At 38.7% G+C, this 21315-nt stretch overlaps 1 long non-coding RNA gene across 5 annotated transcripts in view; it reads left to right on the plus strand.

Moving 5' to 3' along the window:
• Positions 1–21315, plus strand: part of LOC126071289 (uncharacterized) — a 195115-nt gene that overhangs the window by 145734 nt on the left and 28066 nt on the right. Inside the window, exon 6 of one of the 5 annotated variants that reach the window (XR_007516342.1) lies at positions 1028–1141. The exons of 2 other annotated variants lie outside the window; for them this stretch is intronic. This is a non-coding gene — a long non-coding RNA (uncharacterized LOC126071289). Of the gene's footprint in view, positions 1–1027; positions 1231–9582; positions 11047–21315 lie in introns of those variants that run through there. 2 more of the 5 variants (XR_007516345.1, XR_007516336.1) reach the window with 2 other exon arrangements.

Raw genomic sequence — 21315 nt, forward strand, 5'->3', positions numbered from 1 at the left:
AGGAGCAGTGTGTATCCTTTGAACCTGAGCTTCCTGTGCTGAGATGCCCTTAGAGCAAAGGAAGATATGAGGACAAGAACCTTCTTCCGGAGCTAACAGAGAGAGCCTTCCCTTGGAGCGGGTTCCCTGAATTCAGACTTCTAGCCTACTGGACTGTGAGAGAATAAACTTCTCTTTCTTAAAGTCATCCACTTGTGGTATTTCTATTATAGCAGCACTAGATGACTAAGAAAGGTGTGTAGATATTTATTATGGTAATGTCTTCATGATAGATTGTCCCTTTAATATAATGCCCTTCTCTGCCTTTTATGGTGGATTTTGTTTTAAAGTCTATTTTTCCTGAGATTATTGTTGCCACTTTTGCTCTTTTTTGGTGGCTCTTTTCTTGATATATTTTTTTTCCATCCTTTGTTTTTAATAAGTTTACATCTTTGTTTCTAAGGTGTATCTCTTGTAGACAGCATATTGATGGGTCCTGTTTTTTAATCCATTCTGTCAATTTCTCTTTATGGATGCATTAGGTGATTTACATTCAGTGTAATTATTGATAGGTGTGAGTTTATTGCTGTCATTTTATAGTGCTTTTTTTTTTGTGTGGTGCTGATGTTTTCTTTGTTTCTCTTACTTCCCTGTGCCAAATTCCTTTTGTTTATGGATTTTATCTCATTTCTTTCATTTTTGTAGATTTTGTGTTTACTGAGAGTTTATGTTTTTCTTCTTTATTTTGATTAGTAGGTTTGTTAACTTTCTTTGTGGCTACCTTGAAATTTACCCATATCTTCCTAAGTTTGAACCAGTTCTTTTTCACTTTTTTTTTCTTAAAAGGTCATTAAAAAAAAATTTATTGTGCTTTAAGTGAAAGTTTACAAATCAAGTCAGTCTCTCACATAAAAACTTATATATACCTTGCTGCATACTCCCAATTGCTCTCCCCCTAATGAGACAGCTTGCCCCCTCCCTCCACTCTCTGTTTTCGTGTCCATTTTGCCAGCTTCTAACACCCTCTACCCTCTCATCTCCCCTCCAGGGAGGAAATGCCAGCATTGTCTCAAGTGTCCATGTGATCCAAGAAGCTCACCCCTCACCGGCATCCCTCTCCAACCCATTGTCCAGTCCGATACCTGTCTGAAGAGTTGAAAAGGTCATATTTTATTTACCATAATACCACATTAATCAATGTAACTGAGTTGTCAACATTTAGTTTTTTAATAGACAATAAATTTGAAAGATTCAAGACAGCTGCTTGTTGACGCTTTTTGAAAAAGTCATTAAATCAATGACCACAAACATGTAATTTGTAAAATATTTTGTATAGTTTCCCTTCCTGAGCATCATGAATGATCCATATATGGACATAGCATGGAGATAATGCTTCCTCCATTTCTGTGTTCAGTCCTTCCCCCAGGTATACTAGAAGTGTTCCTCTAAAGTATGTTTCTTGAAAGGGAGTGGTTCTTTTTTTGTTGCTGGGGGGCCTAGAGTGTGTAAAATTAGGAGAAAAAACACTTATTTGTGCATCTTGAAGTATTGGTGTGTCTGTGTGTTTATGGGACGAGGTCATGAGGTCTTAATTCTGAAACTTGGGCTGGAGACGTGTATTACTGTCATACTGAAAGTGCAACTTATAGTTCCTTTAGTTCCCTGGGTGCTGCAAACAGTTTGTACTCTACTACTAACCTAAAGATTGGCAATTTGAACCTACCCAGCAGCACCATGGAAGAAAGATTGGCGATCACCTTCCGTAGATTACAGCCAAGACCCTATGGAGCAGTTCTACTCTGAAACACATGTGGTTGCCATGCGTCGGAATTAATTCGACAGCATCAGGTTTGGTTTTGGTTTTATAGTTCCCTTAGAAAACTTCTACTAAAAGATGGTTGGCTTCTGTTAGCAATATACTTTTTTTTTTTAATTTTTGTTGTGCTGTAAATGAAAGCTTACAAATCAAGTCAGTCTCTCATGCAAAAATTTATGTATACCTTGGTATATACACCTAGTTGCTCTCCCCCTAATGAGACAGCATGCTCCTTCCCTCCACTCTCTATTTTCATGACCCTTCAGCCAGCTTCTGACCCCCTCTGCCCTCTCATCTCCCCTCCACACAGGAGCTGCCCACATCATCTCATGTGTCTACTTGATCCAAGAAGGTCACTCTTCACCAGTATCATATTCTATCCCATAGTCCAGTCCAATCCCAGTCTGAAAACTCGGCTTTGGGAATGGTTCCTGTCTTGGGCTAACAGAAGGTCTGGGGACCATGACCCCCAGGGTCCTTCTAGTCTCAGTCACACCATTAAGTGTGGTCTTTTTTATGAGAATTTGAGGTCTGTATCCCACTGCTCTCCTGCTCCCTCAGGGGTTCTCTCTGTTGTGTTCCCTGTCAGGGCAGTCATCAGTTATAGCCAGGTACCTTCTAGTTCGTCCAGTCTCAGACTGATGTAGTCTCTGGTTTATGTGGCCCTTTCTGTCTCTTGGGCTCACAATGACCTTGTGTCTTTGGTGTTCTTCATTCTCCTTTGCTCTAGGTGGTTTGAGACCAATTGATGCATCTTAGGTGGCTGCTTGCTAGTGGTTAAGACCCCAGACACCACTCACCAAAGTGGGATGCAGAATGTTTTCTCAATAGATTTTATTATGCCAGTTGACTTAGATGTCCCCTGAAATAATGGTCCCCAAACCCCCACCCCTGCTACGCTGGCCTTTGACACATTCAGTTTATTCAGGGAACTTCTTTGCTTTTGGTTTAGTCCAGTTGTGCTGACCTCTCCGGTATTGTGTGTTGTCTTTCTCGTCAGCTAAAGTAGTTCTTATCTACTATCTAATTAGTGAATACCCCCTCCCACTCGTAACCATCAAAGAATATTTTCTTCTCTGTTTAAACTGCCTTTTGAGTTCTTATAATAGTGGTCACATACAATATTTGTCCTTTTGCAACTGACTAATTTCACAGGAATCTGGGAGGCATTATGCCTCCGAGATTCCTCCGTGGTATGAAATGTTTCACAGATTCATCATTCTGTATCAATGCTTAGTATTCCATTGTGTGAATATACCATAATTTATTTATCCATTCATCCATTGATGTGCACCTTGGTTGCTTCCATCTTTTTTTGCTATTGTAAACAGTGCCGCAGTGAACATGGCGTTCATATACCTGTTTGTGTAAAGCTCTTATTTCTCTAGGATATGTTCCAAGGAGTGGGATTGCTGGATCATGTTGTAGTTGTATTTCTAGTTTTTTACGGAAGTGTCAAATTGATTTCCAAAGCGGTGGTACCATTTTACATTCCCACCAGTAGTGTATAAGTGTTCCAGTCTCTCCATAACCTCTCCAACATTTATTATTTTGTGTATTTTGAATTAATGCCAGCCTTGTTGGAGTGAGATGGAATTTCATTGCAGTTTTCATTTGCATTTCTCTAATGGCTAATGACCGTGAGCATTTTCTCATGTATCTGTTAGCTACCTGAATGTCTTCTTTAGTGAAGTGTCTATTCATATTCTTTGCCCATTTTTCAATTGGGTTATTTGTCTTTTTGTAGTTGAGTTTTTGCAGTATCATGTAGATTTCAGAGATCAGAAACTGATCAGAAATGTCATAGCTAAAAATTTTGTCCCAGTCTGTAGACAATCTTTTTACTCTTTTGGTGAAGTCTTTAGATGAGCATAGGTTTTGATTTTTAGGAGCTCCCAGTTATCTAGTTTCTCTTCTGGTGTTTGTGCATTGTTAGTAATGTTTTGTATACTGTTTATGCCATGTATTAGGGCTCCTGGTATTGTCCGTATTTTTTCTTTCATGATCTTTATTGTTTTAGATTTTTATATTTAGGTCTTTGATCAATTTTGAGTTAGTTTTTGTGCATGGTGTGAGGTATGGATCTTGTTTGATTTTTTTTGTAGAATGCTATGCCAGTACCATTTGTTAAAGAGACTCTGTTTTCCCCATTTAACTGACTTTGGGCCTTTGTCAAATATCAGCTGCTCATATGTGGATGGATTTATGCCTGGATTCTCAATTCTGTTCCATTGGTCTATGTATCTGTTGTTGTACCAGTTCCAGGCTGTTTTAACTTCTGTGGTGGCATAATAGGTTCTAAAACCAGGTAGAGTGAGGCCTCCCACTTTGTTCTTCTTTTTCAGTATTGCTTTACTTATATGGGGCCTCTTTCCCTTCCTTATGAAGTTGGTGATTTGTTTCTCCATCTCGTTAGAAAACGTCATTGGAATTTGGATTAGAATTGCATCGTATCCATAGATGGCTTTTGTTGGAGTAGACAGTTTTACGATGTTAAGTCTTCCTATTCATGAGCAAGGTATGTTTTTCTACTTATGTAGGTCTCTGTTGGTTTCTTGCAGTACTGTCTTGTAGTTTTCTTTGTATAGGTCTTTTATATCTCCGGTAAGATTTATTCCTAAGTATTTTCTCTTCTTGGGGGCTGCTGTAAATGGTATTGATTTGGTGATTTCCTCTTCAATTTTCTTTTTGTTGGTGTAGAGGAATCCAACTGATTTTTGCATGTTTATCTTGTATCCTGATACTCTGCTGAACTATTAGTTTCAGTAGTTTTCTTGAGGATTCTTTAGGTTTTTCTGTGTGTAAGATCATGTCATCTGCAAATAAAGATACTTTTACTTCTTCCTTACCAGTTTGGATGCCCTTTATTTCTTTATCTAGCCTAGTGGCTCTGGCTAGGACCTCTAGTACAATGTTGAATAAGAGTGGTGAAAAGGGCATCCATGTCTGGTTCCTGATCTCAAGGGGAATGGTTTCACTCTCTCTCCATTTAGGATGATGTTGTCCATTGGGTTTGTATAAATGTCCTTTATTATGTTGAGGAATTTTCCTTCTATTCCTATTTTGCTGAGTTTTTCTAATGAATGGGTATTGAACTTTGTCAAATGCCTTTTCTGTATCAATTGATAAGATCATGTAGTTCTTCTCTTTTGTTTTATTTATATGATGGAATCCACTAATTGTTTTTCTAATGTTGAACCATCTCTGCATACGTGGTATGAATTCCACTTGGTCATGGTGAATTATTATTATTTTTTTTTTTTGATATGTTGTTGAATTCTATTGGCTAGAATTTTGTTGAGGATTTTTGCATCTAAGTTCATGAGGGATATAGGTGTGTAATTTTCTTTCTTTCTTTTTTTTTTTTTTTGGTGTCTTTACCTGGTTTTGGTATCAAGGATATGCTGGGAGTATTTCATCCTTTTCTATGCTCTGAAATACCTTTAGTAGTAGTGGTCTTAACTCTTCTCTGAAAGTTTGGTAGAACTCTTCAGTAAAGCTGTCCGGGCCAGGGCTTTTTTGTTGTTGTTGTTGGGAGTTTTTTAAATTTCCTTTTCAATCTCTTGTTTTGTTATGGGTTTGTTTAGTTGTTCTAGTTTGCTTTGTGTTAGTTTTGGCAGGTAGTGTGTTTCTAGAAATCCGTCCATTTCTTCTAGGCTTTCAAATTTGTTAGAGTTCAATTTTTCATAATAATCTGATATGATTCTTTTAATTTCAGCTGGGTCTGTTATGAAATTGCCCATCTCATTTCTTATTTGGGTTATTTGCTTCCTGTCCTGTTTTTCTTTTGTCAGTTTGGCCAATAGTTTATCAATGTTGTTAATTTTTTCAAAGAACAAGCTTTTGGTCTTGTTAACTCTTTCAATTGTTTTTCTGTTCTCTCTCTCTCTCATTTAATTCTGCTCTAATTTTTATTATTTGCTTTCTTCTGGTGCCTGAGGGTTTCTTTTGTTGCTCTCTATTTGTTCAAGCTGTAGGCATAATTCTTTGATTTTGGCCCTTTCTTTTTGTATATGTGCCTTTATTGATATGAATTGACCTCTGAGCACTGCTTTAGCTGTGTCTGAAAGGTTCTAATAGGCAGTCATTTCATTCTCATTGGATTGTATGAATTTCTTTATTCCATCCTTCATGTCTTCTATAGCCCAGTCATTTCTGATCAGGGTATTGTTCAGTTTCCAAGTGTTTGATTTCTTTTCCCTGCTTTTTCTGTTATTGACTTCTACTTTTATGGCCTTACGGTCAGAGAAAATGCTTTGTAATATTTCGATGTTTTCGATTCTGTTAAGGTTGGCTTTATGACCAAATATGTGGTCTATTCTAGAGAATGTTCCATGTGTGCTGGAAAAGAACGTATACTTGGCTGCTGTTGGGTGGAGTGTTCTGAGTATGTCTATGAGGTCAAGTTGGTTGATTGTGACATTTAGGTCTTCTGTGTCTTCATTGTGCTTCTTTCTGGATATTCTGTCCTTCACCGAAAGTGGTGTGTTGAAGTCTCCTTCTATAATTGTGGAGCTGTCTATCTCACTTTTCAGTGCTGTTAGAGTTTGTTTTATGCATCCTGCAGCCCTGTCATGGGGAGCATAAATATTTAGTATGCTTATATCCTCTTGGTATATTGTCCCTTTAATCATTGTATAGTGTCCTTCTTTATCCTTTGTTGTGGTTTTAACTTTAAAGTCTATTTTGTCAGAAATTAATATTGCCACCCCTGCTCTATTTTGATTGTTGTTGGCTTGATATATTTTTTTCCATCCTTTGAGTTTTAGTTTGTTTGTGTCTGTAAGTCTAAGGTGTGTATCTCGTAGGTAGCATGTATATGAATTGTGGTTTTTTTTTTTTTAAATCAATTCCGCCACTCTCCATCTCTTTATTGGTGCATTTACATTCAGCTTAATTATGGATAGGCATGAGTTTAGTGCTGTCATTTTGATGTCTTTTTTTTTGTGTGTTGTTGACAGTTTTTTTTTCCCACGTAATTTTTTGTCCTGAGTACTTTATATATTGTCCTTTCCTCTTATTCGTTGTTGTTGTTTTTGTTTCTGCTGAGCCTGTATTTTTTTCTCATATTTTATTTTGATGAGTAGGATTGTTAGTCTCCTTTGTGGTTACCTTCATATTTACACCTATGTTTCTAAGTTTAAACCTAACTTTTATTTCTTCGTATTGCCTTGTGTTCCTCTCCATATGAGACTCTATGACATTCTTAGTCCTTCTTTATTGTTTTGATGGTGTATTCTTTTACATAATGACATTGCTGTTTCCCTGTTTTGAGTGTTTTTTTATCTTGGTTTATTTTTGTGATTTCCCTATCTGCGTTGACTTCTGATTGCTCTGCCCAGTGTTCTAGTTTTGGGTTTGTATTTGATGTTATTAATTTTCTAACCAGATAACTGCCTTTTGTATTTCTTGTAGTTTTGGTTTATTTTTTACAAATTCTCTAAACTTCTGTTTATCTGGGAGTGCCCTAATTTCACCTTCAAATTTAAGAGACAGTTTTGCTGGATATGTGATTCTTGGCTGGCAATATTTTTCCTTCAGTGCTTTATATAAGCCATCCCATTGCCTTCTTGCCTGCGTGGTTTCTGCCGAGTAGTCTGAGCTAATTCTTATTGACTCTCTTCTTTGTAGGTGTCTTTTCGCTTATTCCTAGCTGCTCTTAAAATTCTCTCTTTATCTTTGGTTTTGGGAAGTTTGTTTATGTCTTGTTGACTTTCTTTTTGATCTACCTTATGTGGAGTTTGAGAAACCCTGGTGGCGTAGTGGTTAAGTGCTACCGCTGCTAACCAATGGTTTGGCACTTGAAATCTGCCAGGCACTCCTTGGAAACTCTATGGGGCAGTTCTTCTCTCTCCTATACGGTCACTATGAGTCGTAATTGACTTGATGGCATTGGGTTTGGTTTTTTTTTTTGGTTATGTGGAGTTCGATGAGCATCGTGGATATATATCTTCTCATCTTTCACACTATCAGGGAAGTTTTCTGCCAACAACTCTTCAACAGTTCTCTCTGTATTTTCTGTTATCCCTCCCTGTTCCGGTACTCCAATCGCTCATAGGCTATTTCTCATGATAGAGTCCCACATGATTCTTAGGTTTTTTCATTTTTTGTAAAGTCTTTTATCAGATTTTTCCTCAAATATATTGGTTCCAAGTGCTTTATCTTCAGGCTCACCAATTCTGCCTTCCACTTGCTCAACTCTGCTCCTCTGTGTTTCTATTGTGTTGTCTAATTCTGTACTTTTATTATTAACATTCTCAATTCCTGATTGCTGTCTCTGTATGGATTCTTCCATCTTATTAAATTTTTCATTATGTTCTTAAATAACTTTTTAATTTCCTCAAGTGTTTTATCTTTGTGTTCCTTGACTTGTTCTGTGTTTTGCCTGGACTCTTTCCTTGTCTTGTTCTTGATGTCTTGAAGAGTTCTGTACATTAATCTTTTGTATTGTGCGTCTGGTAATTCCAGGAAGGCACCTTCATCCAGAAGATCCCTTCGCTCTTTGTTTTGAGAGCTTGTTGAAGCAATCATAGTCTGCTTTATGTAATTCGATATTGAGTGTTGTCTCCAAGCTATCTGTAAGTTCTTGTATTAGTTTATTTTATGTTTGGTTACTGTATCCTAGCTTCTTGCTTTGTTTTGTTTTGATACGCCAAAATAGGTTGCTTGAGTTAGCTAGCTTGATCATTTTCACTTTTGAAGCTCTAAAGTCCTGTCACCAGATGGCTAGAGCTGTTATCAGTTATATGAGCCTAGGAGTCTACTGACTTTTCTTGTATGAATTCAGCTCAGGTGTCCAGGTAGTTGGTCATCAAGTGTGTGGTACAGGCTCTGTCCTACAGTCTTAGAGGGGTGTGGGTGATTGGTTTAGGTACTGGTATCTGGTTGCAGCAGGGGGTCACGCTCTGAACAAGGCACGGGGATGACAACCGTCCCCCGTGTGTCTGTAAGGAAAGTGCATCCCTGTTCCCTAGAGCGCACAGGTGGGTGGGTTCTGCAGACAGACCATGGGTACCCAGTTCTTTTTTTGTATGGACTGGGTGGTACCAGTTATCCTCGGACCCCTGTAGCAGGTGGCTGGGTGACGTGAGTGGAGCCATCAGTTCTTAGGGCCCTGGTATGGGTAGGTGAGGACCCTGTTTAATAAGCAGAGGTGTGAAACATCAAACACCCGCCTCTCCACCGCACAGCTGAAACAGTTGCAGTCTGCCAACAAGGGCCTGTTCTCCTGAAATAGGCCCACAGAGGTCCACGCAGGGGGGAAGGGTATTCAGAGTCCACGGACCAGTTATATCTGGACAGGAGCCAATTCTGTCCTGAGCTCAACAGGTTAGTGGAGCTGGCAGATGATCTTTTCCCCTAGTTGTGAATTTATTCCTTCTCCAAGGCTGGGAGAATGGCTCAGAGTGCTCAGCAGGACCTATCTTAGGCCCAGGGAAATCAGCAGCCACTGAAGGTGGCTTGGGGGTTGGGGGGCACGATAAAATATATGCAAGTACTTAGCTTTTGCCAAGAATGCTGTTCTTCTTTGGTTCCGTAGATGTGAGTAAGGTGTGCGGCTGGCTGTTTCTCCCTGAGGAAACTGTGGCTGAACGCTGGTACCAGCCCACAGCAGTTGCTCTCAGGAATGTTGCTTGAGGGTTCCCAGCGATTCAGGACGAGCAACTCTTCTGTGCTTCTGAACCCTCTCTGCCTGCCCCTACTGCTCAGCCTGTTTTGTAACTTTGCCTTTCATGTTCAGGTCTCCTTACTGGGCATAAATATAATCGTTTCACTTTTTTTTTCAGATCTTTGTTGTCAGAGGGATCACCAGAAGCGTCCGACTACTCCACCACCTCGGCCCCACCTCTTTTTTTTTAAATTGGGCTTTAAGTGAAAGTTTACAAATCAAATCAGTCTCTCATAAAAAAAAACTTGTACACACCTCACTATGTACTCCTAGCTACTCTCCCTGTAATGAGACAGCACACCCCTCCTCTCCACCCTGTATTCCTCATGTCCATTCAACCAGCTCCTGTCCCCCCCTCCTTTGTTTCTCATCTCACCTCCACACAGGAGCTGCCCACTTAATCTTATGTGCCTACTTGAGCCAAGAAGCTCACTTCTCACCAGTATAATTTTATGTCTTATCCTCCAGTCCAATGCCTGTCTGAAGAGTTGGCTTTGGGAGCAGTTACAGTCTTGGGCTAACAAAGGGCCCAGGGACCATGACCTCCACGGTCCCTCTAGTCTCAGCCAGACCATTAAATCTGGTCTTTTTACTAGAATTTGAAGTCTGCATCCCACTGTTCTCCTGCTCCATCAGGGATTCTTAACATTTTCTTAATACTTTTTGTTATGCCAATTGACCTAGACGTCCCCTGAAACCATGGTCCCCAACCCACCCCCATCCCTGCTACTCTGGCCTTCAAAACGTTTGGTTGTATTCAGGAAACTTCTTTGCTCTTGGTTTAGTCCAGTTGTTGAACCAGTCTCTTATTGCTTGGTATCACCTTGACTACCTCTCCATTGGAAAGTTCTATACCTACACCATTTATTCCCTCTTTTATTGTTCTGACATTGTTTTCATTTACAGATAAACCTCTCTGGTTCCCTATTATAAATCTTTTAGTTTTTTTTTTAATCCTCGAAAGTTCATTATGCAGCTTGGTATCTGGCTGATGTGGTCTTGTGTCCTAAATTCAGGCTCTCGTCTGATGTTGTTGATTCTCTAATCAAGGGACTGCCTTTTTAATTCTTGCAAGTTGGTTTGTTTTTTTTTAATATTCCCTTAATTTCTGTTTATCTGGAACTGTCCTAATTTCACCATGATATCTGAGTGAGAGTTTTGCAGGATGTATTATTCTTGGTTGGCAATTTTTTTCTTTCAAGGTTTTATGTATGTCATCCCATTGCCTTCGTGCCTGCATGGTTTCTGCCGAGTAATCAGAGTTTAATCTTGTTTACCCTCTGTATGTGTCTTTTTCTTTTTCTCATGTGCTCTCAGGATTCTTTCTTTGCCTTTGGTTTTAGCGAGTGTGATTATAATATGCCTTGGTTAGTTTCTTTTGGCTTCTATCGTATGTGGTGTTCATTCAGCTTTGATGGTCAGCTTTTCATCTTTCATGACATTAGGGAAGGTTTCTATTAGCAGTTCTTCAATGATCCTGTCTGTATTTTCCATTTTCTCCCCCTGTTGTTGAACTTTGATCACTTGCAAATTTTTCTTTTGATCGCATGCCATATTGTTCTCAGAGTTTCTTTGTTTTGCTTCTTTATTTTCTCTGATTTTTCCTCAATGTGGTATCAAAATATTTGTCTTCAATTTCGTTGATCGTGTCTTTTGTTGTTTCAGACCTGCTCAAACCTTCTATGACACTGTCCATTTCTGAAATCTTGTTTATATTTTGAATATCTAATTGGTGTTTTTGTATGATTTCTAGTTTTGAGTCTATTTCAACATTTTGTTCCTGTATTATTTTCCTGAATTCTTCCATCGCTTTGTCTGTCTTTTCCATGGTTTTGGTTTATTTTTTCTGCTGTTTTTCTTCATCTCTTGAATAGCCGTGAATATTAGAGATTTGAATTCCTTATCAGGTAAGTTCCTGTGCATTTTCTTCTACTGGAAGGTCATTTGGTGTTTCATTTTGAACACCTACTGGAACCATCCTGTCCTGTTTTTTTAAAATATGTTTTAATATTGTCTGCCGTCTTCAGGACATTCAGTAATTATTTTCTTCATTTATTGATTGTAGATTCATTTGTTTCATCCTGCTTTTTTGTTTTATTTGGTTATGTCTGAGCAGGCAGGCTGGACGTTCTTTGTTGTTTGCTTGTCTGTGGGCATGATACTTCTCACTACCTTGTCCAACGGGCAGGGCCAGTCACTCAGGTATGGTGCAACAGGGCAGGTCCAGTGGAGGGGGAGGGGATGGGATGGGTTGTTCTTGGCAAATACTGGGTCTGACAGCATGGGGCTGGGCGGTGCAGGGCAGGTTCCCTGCTCAGAGGTGCGGTGCACAGTGCACAGTGCAGATAGGCAGGAAAGAGTAGGGAGAATGTGTTGTGTGGAGCCAAGTGGTTGTGAGAAAGAAGAGAAATAGGAGAGAGAAACAGAAGCCAAAAAAAAAAAAAAAAGTGCCGAGGGAGCCTTCCAGAAAGCAGTGAATGCCGAGCAGGGGAAAGAAGTTTGGCGGGTGGGAAAGCATGGGTTGCTGGTTACCAGGTGCTCTATCTCCTGCTGGGAACTCTGTGAAGCTGCCTTCCTATACTCCTTGCCTGCATTCTTGGTGGCTGAGGGGTGCAGTATGACAAATCTGTGCTGGGTTAGCTGATAGAGAACCTACTCTCCATAGCATTCCTTGCTGTCTGTTCTCCATCAGTTTCTTATTGCATTCAGTGCTTGGTTGAGTTCTTTATCCCTTCATTTGATGCTTAGGGTTACAGGATTGACATTTGTCTCTCTTTTACTTAGTTTTTCTGCTCTTTGCTGTGGAGGGACAGCTTTGTCCTTCTGTCTATAGTACATGTTGGCTCCTCCTCTTCCTAGTTTCTTTTATTACTTTTATAGAGAGATTTGAGGAGATTAAAAAATACCTCACTGTCACTGCTATGTATTTAAGCAAACTGATCACTCCCTTTGCCTTTATCTTTATGCCCACACAACTCCCAGAGCCGTATTTCAGCCTCAACCTTTCTCTTGAGCTTTAATTCCTTATATTCTGCTGCCACTGGGCATCCTTACTTCAGTATCCTGTGAGTACCTCAACTGCTCATCCCTAATTCAACTTATTACTGTACCTCCCCAGATCCTCACACCTGTTTCTCTTGTCCTAGGGAAAATGCTTTTGTTGGGAGACTTTGTTTTTCTAACCAATTCAGAGTTGTTGGCAACAGATCCTCTCATTATCCCAAAATATTAGTAATAGAAGTTACTTGTGTTGATGTAGAGACACAAGTAAACTTTACTAAACAGAATTCTTTCAAGGCAGTTTTCTATTTTTCTTTGTTTTGGCAATATAATATTAAAATTTTTTATAACATTTGTGCTTTTAAAAACAATGCGGTTTTATTATAGAAAAATTGCAAAAATATTGAAATCTCACAATCTCAACACTCAAAGATAATCTCTCTTGCATTTTGGATTTTTCCTTAAGTTTTTTTCTATGTGCATGTATATTTTTTACTTAATTTTTTGGTGTCATTGAATACTCTTTGAAAGCATGTTTTTTAGTGACTGTGAGTTATTGTATTATATGGATATACCATGATTTATTTATTTTTTAGTTGACGATTTAAAGTTTTTCCCCAACATTTGAGCTGTTATACGTAGCACTGTAATAAAAATGATGGTACATAAAACTTCATGTATCTCTGATTTTTACTTTAGAATTAAGTCCTAGAGGTAGAATTTGTTGAAATAAAGGATATACCGTAGTTTCATGCAAATAACGCAAATGTTGCACTTAGTTTTTGCCAACTGAATAACCCCCAGTGCATTATTTTCTTAGGTTCACTGTGTGCACTGTATGTGTGGGCATGCTGTTTGCAAAAAAATATGGAACATATTTTTAAGTCTTTTGATACACATTACCAATTTTTTCTCTAAAAATTGTATACCAGTTTACTATCCTATCAATGCACAAAATTAAAATTTTCTTTGTACTGTTGTTAACACTGGGTGTTAAAAAAAAAAAAAACTCTGTAATCTTCTAGGCCACAAAGGCATTTCATTGTTATTTTAATTTGAATTGGCCAGATTGCTGGAATAGCTAAATATTTTATCATATACATAATAGCCCTTTGTATTTCTGGATGGAAAGGGCCTAGTCTACCCAGGGATCTGCAGGACAAAATACTCAAAGGGCCTTTTCAACTGTAATCTCTACGTCATCATCAAAATGATTTGGTGAAACAATAAAAATGAGTACATATGTTTCTAAGTTAATTTAGGTATACATATATACTTATGAATGACAAATGTAGAATTTTAACATGGATGCTTAAAATATGTTTCAATTACAAGATTATTTAAAATATTGTTAAATAATGAATGATCACCAAATCCTTCCCCATGCCAGCTGATGATGATAATAGCCATCATTTATTAGATCCTTGCTAAGCCCTTTACAAACAGTGTTTATTTAACTGTCCCAACAGTCTTGTGAAGTAGGCATTCTTCGCTGTATTGTACAGGATTGAGTGAGCCTTAAAGACCCTAGACCTATTGACCAGGCCACGTAGCTGTTGAGTGACAAAGCCTGAATTGAAGTTCAGGTAATTCTGACTTTAAAGCCTCCTTTCTTAGCCATACACCTGGTTGACTTTCCCTCATTCAGGGATTGTAGCCTTGGTTGAAGTTTAGGATTACTGGGGCGTTTACAGAAAGCACTGATGGCAAAGTACATAATACAAATTGCATCAGAATCCCTAGGGTGGTGCCCAAATATTACCAACAAAAAAAAGAACCAAACCAATTGCGTGTGGAGTTGATTCTCACTCATGGTGACTTGTGAAAGACTTCCTTTACAAGTAACTGTGGTGTGCAGGCAGGTTGAGAACCTTTGCTAGTCATGTTTAACCAGTGTGGCTAAGGATATAGTCATGATCCTCTTCTAGCCCTCAATGCTCTATGCTATTCATGTTGAACCTGTGTGTTGGGGCAAACCTCTTTCTTTAAATTCAGGGTTCTTGTTACTAATTACTATCACTCATCTGTTAGTTTGTGGTACTGTGGTAGTTTACCTGTTGCTATGATCCTGGAAGCTACGCCACCAGTATTTCAAATACCAGCAGGATCATCCATGAGGGACAAGTTTCAGTGGAGTGTCCAGACTAAGACAGACTAGGAAGAAAGGCCTGGTGATGTACTTCTACAAACTAGCCGATGAAAGCCCTTTGGGTCATAACAGAATATTGTCTGATGTAGTGCTGGAAGATGAGCCCCCTAGGTTGGAAGGCACACAAAATACACAGCGGCCGCAACAATGAACTTGAGCATATAAGTGATAGTGAACATGGCATAGGACCGGGCGATGTTTCATTCTGTCGTACTTGGAATCTACTCTGAGTCAGAGCCGACGAAATGACAACTAAGAACAACAACGTTACTAATTAGACACACACACACACACCCTAGCTCTGAATTTCTCTTTATACAAGCCGTTGTAGGGATGCCAGACCCAACATGGAGTGTGTTATCTGAATGTCTAGGTCAAACACAGAGGTAGAACATCTCCTATCCAAAGACTGCAATGGTTTAGGCCAAGGAAAATAATTAAAAATCTTAGGAAAAACTGAATCAAGCGTTTGGCAGACAAACGGTCTTCCATCTAAGAAGAGAAGCAAGACAAAAAGAGAGAATCTGGGGATGAGGCATCTGGGAATGGGGACCAGATAGTTTAAAAGGGGGATTTTTATAGAGTGTTGGTTATGTTGGTATGGGAAGAAAGGGAGTTATAAATGCAGAGGTCCAGTAGATGCATTTTGTTTTCTTTGCATTGGAGCTTTAAAATTTGAGTCAAAGTTGGAAACTAGAATACTGCACATGCATGTTGAGATTCCAGGTTAAGAAAAAACCTGAAGCTTTGGCAACACTAGGACCTGTTTCCACTTGGCAACAGTAAGTGGACCGGGGCAGTGGCTGTCCACTTTCTGTGGGATAGGGGGTTCCAGTCTCCACAGTCCCCACAAAGTTCATGGCACTTATTTAGGTTATGTGTCTGGCACTGCATGTGTTGGCATTTGTGGTTTCCAACTGATGACTCCAAACCAGCCTGGACATAAAGCAGACATTGAATACTGAGTTTTCATGTACTGATTTCTATGATAGCCTTTACTTTTCTCCAGATATCCCTACAAAACATTACAGCTGCCTGTTTCATTAGTTAATGGGATTGGCTGCATTGGGTATAGTTCTTTCTCTCTTTCATTTGGCTAGTGTTTTCTCTCTTGCTTGTTAGCATTTGGGATTCAGAGTCTTTCTGAGTCTGAACAGAAGATGGCTCCTCCTCTGTGCAGCATCTTGGAACTTCCAGTGTAATACTAAAGTCTCTCTTCCATAGTAACAGTGACAGCTGAGGCATGACCACTAAGTCATGCAGTTCTCGGTGTCATGGGGTTACTGTAGCATCTGACTTGCCTGCTTTTTAACCACCTTTCCAAGTAAGCTTTTATGGTCAAATTCCTAGTAATTCCTAGAAAAAGTCAAATTAGCTTCTATGTATTCCTTTCAGAGGTTAGTTTTTTGTTTTTTTTTTCCTTCTCAGAATTGGCCTGGCTTATTTTCATGAAGGATTTGTTTTTCTAGTTTCCATTAAAAGCATTATAGTCATGTTCCTTAAATTTGGTTAACCAATTTAGAGAAAGAGCTGAGTGTTCTGAACCTTGTACTTCTTCTATAAGGGCCTACTCTTACTGAAGACATCAGTAATAGCAAAGAAAACAAGATCCTATTTTTTCATGAGGAATATTTCCTCCCAGGAGAGCAAAATAGTCTTGGAGTCTCTTTGTTGGTTGCAAAAGTAACTAAGTAATTAAACAAACAAACACACAAATAAATACGTAAATCCCAGAGAAACTCATTGCCATTTATAGGTTGATAGGGCTAAATTCTTACAACCACATGCTTAAAGTTTATTTCATTCATTCATTTATGCAAGCCAAGTGTTAAGAAAGCTTACTCAAACCTAGTGATTCACACAAATGTGGCTAAGGAAATAGTCTTGATCCTGTAAAGTTCTAACCCTCAGTGTTCCATGGTATTTATGTTCCAACCTATGTCACCAAAAACCAAAAACCAAACCTGTTGCCGTCGAGTCGATTCCAACTCGTAGCGACTTTGTAGGACAGAATAGAATTGCCCCATAGAGTTTCCAAGGAGCACCTGGTGGATTCAAACTGCCAACCTTTTGGCTAGCAGCCGTAGCACTTAACCACTATGCAACCAAGGTTTCCTCCAACCTATGTGTGTTGGGAAAATTCCCTGTCTCTCAATTCAGTACTTAGTACTAATCACAGGGGGGCAGTAGTGATTCAGTGGTAGAATTCTCTCCCTTTATGCAGGAGACCTGGTTCAATTCCCAGCAATGTATCTTATATGCAGTCACCACCTGTCTGTCATTGGAGGTGTGCATCTTGCTGTGATACTGAAGGTTTCAGCAGAGCTTCCAGACTAAGACGGACTAGGAAAAAGATAACTAAGACAGACTACTTCCAAAAATCAGCCAGTGAAAATCTTATGGATCACAATGGACTGGTCTGCAATAATCATGAGAAATGTGCAGGACCAGGCAATCAATGTTCCATTGTGTGTGGGTCAACACGAGTTGAGGGCAAATTTGTTGGTAGCTAACAATAACAACATTATTAATCACACATACAATATAGAGTATCAACAAAGGCTCTCTAAGAAAGATGTTTCTCAAAGGTTGGGTTTATATTTGATTTTTAAAAACTCTTATTTCAGATGTGCTGGGATATTTACTGTATCATAAAAATAACAAATTTTTTTAACAATTCCAAAGAAGTCACTGTGTGGCTGTATTCTAAAATAGTGTTAGTTTTTGTTTAGATATTCTTAACTGTATTATTTAGGGGAAAATATATTGTTTCTTGCAAATATTGGGATAGGTTTGTAAAGTAAAACAGTAATGAATTGTCTGTGAAATGATAGTAAAAAGCGAAAGTGCTTGTAAGCTAAATACTGTTATTTTTGTACATAAAGGAAGAGTTGTGATCACTTTGGCAGGTGAATTGGATTAGGAAAAAACAGAAGGCAATAAAGAGGTGAAGAAGGACTGAGGAGAAAACCCAACAGCCAGTAATTATACTGTAACAAAAATGCCCCCAGTTCTACAGATAACTGATGAGCCATCATTCCTTTGAGACTGAAATAAAATAACTTGAGTCCACATCCCACATTTGGTTTTAGGAAATTCAGTTTCCTAGTACATATTTCTGAGAATCCTCAAAGAGTGTTTGCCATTGCCAGACTCCAGTTGTTAGTTTATTCTAGACCTCTGGCTGTTGGGTTTTCTCCTCAGTCCTTCTTCACCTCTTTATTGCCTTCTGTTTTTTCCTAATCCAATTCACCTGCCAAAGTGATCACAACTCTTCCTTTATTTCCCAAGAAAATGCTAAAATAAATCTGATGCTAATTTAGTAGTCAATAAAGGCTGGCGGAAGCCTGTGGTGGTTTATGGAGAGGAGCTAGAATACAAATAGAAAACAAATTACTCTCTCCTTGGACCTGCCTGTCACCATATTTTTGGAGTCCACTTTTCCTAACCAGGGTCCTTTTTTGCTTTCCCTTTTTGCTCTGGGCCCACACAGAAGGAACCAAATATAATTTTAAATTAACTCAAACTCCACCTCACAGAGGATAGCCCTTTATATTATTATGAAAGAAGACTTCAGTTCTCTTTCATTTGACCTTCCAACCCTAGTGAATAGCTTGAGTTTTGCCTTTAATAACCAACAACTCTAACAATGTTTCCCTAAATAAAACAACTGATGGTACTAAAGGAAGAGATCCAAGCTACACTGGTGAAAAACAAGGCTCCAGGAATGGACAGAATACCAATTGAGATGTTTCAAGAAGTGGATGCAGTGTTGGAAGTGCTCACAAGTGTATGCCAGGAAATTTGGAAGACAACTACCTGGCCAACCAATATCTGTACCCATTCCAAAGAAAGGTGATCCAACAGAATGCAGAAATTATAGAACAATATCATTAATATCATGTCCAAGTAAAATTTTGCTGATGATCACTCAAAAGCAGTTGCAGCAGTACATTGACAGGGAACTGTCAGAAATTCAAGCCAGATTCAGAAGAGGACGTGGAACAATGGATATTATTGCTGATGTCAGATGGATCGTGGCTGAAAGCAGAGAATACCAGAAAGATGTTTACCTGTGTTTTATTGGCTATGCAGAGGCATTCAACTGTGTGGATCATAACAAATTACGGGTAACGTTACAAAGAATGGGAATTCCAGAACACTTAATTGCGCTCACGAAGAACCTATACTTAAACAAAGAGACAGTCATTTGAACAGAATAAGGGGGTACTACGTGGTTTAAATCAGGAAAAGTTGTGCATCAGGGTTGTGTCCTTTCACAATACTTATTCAATCTGTATGCTGGACAAAAATCCTAGAAGCTGGACTGTATGAAGAACAACAGGGCTTTAAGATTGGAGGAAAATGCATTAACAGCCTGTGACATGCAGATGACACAACCTTGCTTGCTGAGAGTGAAGAGGACTTGAAGCACTTATTGATGAAGATCAAAGGCCACAGCCTTTAGTATGGATTACACCTCAACAAAAAGAAAACAAAAATTCTTACAACTGGACCAATAAGCAACATTATGATAAATGGAGAAAATATTGCAGTTGTCAAGGATTTCGTTTTAGTTGGATCCACAATCAATGCCCATGGAAGCAGCAGTCAAGAAATCAAATGATACATTGCATTGGGCAAATCTGCTGCAAAAGACCTCTTTAAAGTGTTAAAAAGCAAAGATGTCACTTTAAGGACTAAGGTGTGCCTCCCTCAACCCATGGTGTTTCCAGTTGCCTCATACGTTTGTGAAAGCTGGACAGTGAATAAGGAAGACTGAAGAAGAATTGATACCTTTGAACTATGGTGTTGGAGAAGAATGTTGAATATACCATGGACTGCCAGAAGAATGAACAAATCTGTCTTGGAAGAAGTATAGCCAGAATGCTCATTAGAAGCAAGACTGGTGAGACTTCATCGCACACACATACTTTGGACATGTTATCAGGTGGGACCAATCCCTGGAAAAGGACATCATGCTTGATAGAATAGAGGGTAAAAGAAAAAGAGGAAGACCCTCAACAAGAAGAATTGACAGTTGCTGCAACAGTGGGCTCAAGCATAAAAACGATTGTGAGGATGGCACAGGACTGGGTAGTGTTTTGTTCCATTGTACATAGGGTCGCTATGAGTTGGAACTGACTCTACAACACCTAATAACAACAACAAATAAAACAATAACTTTCACTTCAACAGAACCCCTCACCTTTCTTGAAAGAATGTGGAAATTGCTCTAGTAGGTTTTTTCTTCCCATCTACACTAGCTATCTACTCATCTCCTTACTCTTTTGTATGGAGAAGGGAGCTAGGGAAGACCTGGAAAACAAATTTTATAATATGTGGAGTGGTGCAAATACTTAACATGCTTGGGTGCTAACCAAAAGGTTGGAGATTTGAGTCTGCATTGAAGGTGCATTGGAAGAAAGTCCTGGTGATCTGCTTCTGAAAAATCAGCCATTGAAAATTCTGTGGTGCACATATCTACTCTGACACACATGGAGTAGCCACACATGGAGTTGGAGTTGACACCATAGGAACTGGTTTTTGGCTTTACCTCCAAATTAATTTGATTTTTTAATATTGACAGTGCATCCAGTAACCTTGCTAAATCTAGTCATTGATTCCAATAGTTTGTAAATTATTTTGGATATTATTTGTACAGTCATATCATTTGCAAACTATGAAAGTTTTTTTTTCTGTAAAAACTTTATATCATTTATTTACTTTTGGCCTTATCACAGTGACTAGGACCACCAATACAAAGTTGAAAGAAGGAACAAAGCAGACATCCTTGTCTGGTGCTAGAAGTCAGGGGAAAGTGTTCAATATTTCAGCTTTAAGTATATTGTTAGCTCTTGGCTTTTGGAGCTACCCTTTATCAGACTAAGATGAACTATTTCTAGTTTTCTGAAGGATTTTATTTTGAATGAGTATAGAATTTTATCAAATGCTTTTTATGAATCTGTTGAGATTGACAAAGCACAAATAACCACAAACTTTGTAAATAGACAAATAGAGTTTTATTGAGCAACAGAAACAGCTATAACTGGGCAGCATCATGTAAGAGTTACAAAGTGCTCCAACATTCTGAGGGAGAGGTAAACTATGTATACAGAAAAATGGGGAAGAGAGTACATGAACATAATTATGGGGACTTGGGATAACATATGGCTACAAGGCAATTGCAAGGTAAAATTTTACAAGGTTAGCTGATCTGTTTTCTAACACAGACTTCCTGAAGCCAACCTAGCAAGCGATTATCTAAAATACCTATATATACATTCTTCCTGGTGCATGCTGTTCTAGCATTCTCAAGAGACCATCTTGGTAAACATTTCCTGATGACCACATTTCTTCACAAACCACATTATTTCTCCCTTCATTGTTTGTTGAGGGTGGTTAAAGTTTTACAAGAAGTTACACATCACCAGATTCTAAATCACAGGTTATTTTTAGGAAAGCAGAACTGAGGACTTTGAGCAAGCTAAAGTTTAATTTAAAAATGTAGTTTTGATTCAGTCATTTTTAATTATGCCAGGCACCTCAGTTTTAGTGCTCTCACACATTCTTCCCTTTTGATGATGAATCTTAATAGAGATTCCTTGATTACCATTATAAGGGTGCTTTTTTCCAGGTACACTATTCTAGAGGAATGGTTATTAGTGGCAGCCAGGCACCATTCAATTAAATGGGCTCTTC

Source organism: Elephas maximus, chromosome 1, assembly GCF_024166365.1.
Source record: "Elephas maximus indicus isolate mEleMax1 chromosome 1, mEleMax1 primary haplotype, whole genome shotgun sequence".
NCBI lineage: Eukaryota > Metazoa > Chordata > Mammalia > Proboscidea > Elephantidae > Elephas > Elephas maximus.